This window comes from Anas acuta, chromosome 10 (assembly GCF_963932015.1).
Source record: "Anas acuta chromosome 10, bAnaAcu1.1, whole genome shotgun sequence".
Classification (NCBI taxonomy): domain Eukaryota; kingdom Metazoa; phylum Chordata; class Aves; order Anseriformes; family Anatidae; genus Anas; species Anas acuta.
In genome coordinates this window covers 11006341-11008256 of record NC_088988.1, presented here as the reverse complement: position 1 = coordinate 11008256, position 1916 = coordinate 11006341, and positions in this window count along the sequence as shown.

Here is a 1916-nt window from a genome sequence, read left to right as displayed (position 1 = left end):
TTACTCTTTGTATACCCCTCATTCTTTAATGGGAGCGTGAGTTTATGTATTAGTGTATAGAAAACAGTTACAGCTTACAGCAAAAGTCATCATATGCATCCTCCCTAGAACCGTGCCTTACTTTGTAGAAGTTTGAGATAGAGATGAATCGTAAATCCAGATGACAGTACTAGTGTGATGGTGATGCAGTTACATTGGTTATTAGATAAGTTCATGCAATTAATGACAGTAAATTTTTTAAGGCTTTTTAAAATTTAGATTTATTGTACTGTACAACTTCAGACAAGCACAATAGAGTATAATGATTACTTCATGTCACAACCAGAGAGAGAACGCAGCTCTTGCTATCAAAGTTATTGCAGCTTGCTTAAGCTGTTTGTTTCTAAATGTCTTTTAAGAGGGAGCTGTTCAAACTTCACTTGATGTAACCTCCCCCTGTGGTGCTTCATTGTAAAATTTTAACTTGGGAGTTTCTTTGGAAAGTGCTACCAGAAAACAGCTTTGACTACACTAACTAACTTGTTTCTCTGGGTCCTTCTTCGGTCCACAAATTGTTAACAAACTTACTCCATTGAGTAATACTTCCACTATTAATCTTTTTTCAAGAATTGTGTAGTGGATTGGTTTTCCTGATATACTTTTTATTTTAAATGATATCCAATTCAGTAAGGACAAAAATTTTTGCTTTATGCACTCATTAAGGTGGTGTTAAAAGTTCTCACTACTTAGGTTTCAGATCACAGAAGGAAGGCAGTTGAGCAGGACTTTCAATTCTCATTTGTAAACTAAAAAGCAGCAAATAATAGAGCCTTGGCACCTCTGTAATCAAGCTAATCCACCAGTGAACAGCAGACAGATCTGCTTCTTATACTGATTCCTTACTTGGGATCTAAATATACTTGCAATTTGGCCATTAAATATTTACTGAATGGTAAACATCAGAATATCTAGAACTACAAAACAAGATAGTGTTTTCTTACAATTAGGGAATACTTTTTCATTACAAATCAAGGTATGTGGCTATCAATATTGCAAGGTAAACACTAAAGTGCCTTTATACAATTTCAAATGCCCACTTGTTCACTGCATTGAATACTTTTAATTAAAAGTAGTAAGTAGTAGTACTGAAAGAGTTATAGGCTGAAATACTGAACCATTGCAAACCTTTACTTTTTTAGGCTTTTATTGTACCCCTATATATTACATCTGTTTGGAAATGTATTACAAATATGCTTAAATCAAAATAAGAATCTTTAACAGCGTAACTTGCTTTGAAATTAGCATTTGTCTTACGTTACCTATTGGCTACCACTCACTGTAGAATGAATCTTGAATTAGCTGTTAGAAAACAGTAAATATATATTTGTACAGTACTTCATATGATGATGGGAAGGGAAAGGCAGTTAACCATGCAGCTGAGAAACATGAGAGGGAAAGATACTTGCAGAAAGACTATCACAGGGAGCTAAGAGGAGAGGAACAATGAACTAGAAGGAAATTTTGTGTTTCTTTGCTAGGGATTTCACTAGCTGGATTGTAACTTTCCCTGGCTTTGCAAAGTAACTATCTTCTCTGTGGAATACTAGGTATCAGGCTCTTGCATTGTATCAGTATATGACTGCTGCTGGTGTTTAAGAAAAGAAGTGCTACTACAAATACACACAAAGAGTATTAACTACTAAGGACAGATTAGTCACAAGTCACATCATTGTTTATGCAACTCTTGTAGGGAAACTCTAGAAATATGTTAGTATTCCTTGTAAGGAAGCAAGTATAACACTAGTTTGTAAGTTTCTCTACTTTACAATATAAACTTCCAAGTAAGATAAATTTTTATGCCTTTTTAAGGAGCATTACAGAAGTATGCAAAGAGATGTAAATACTCAAAACTTTTAAATTGCGTTTTACTGTCCAAG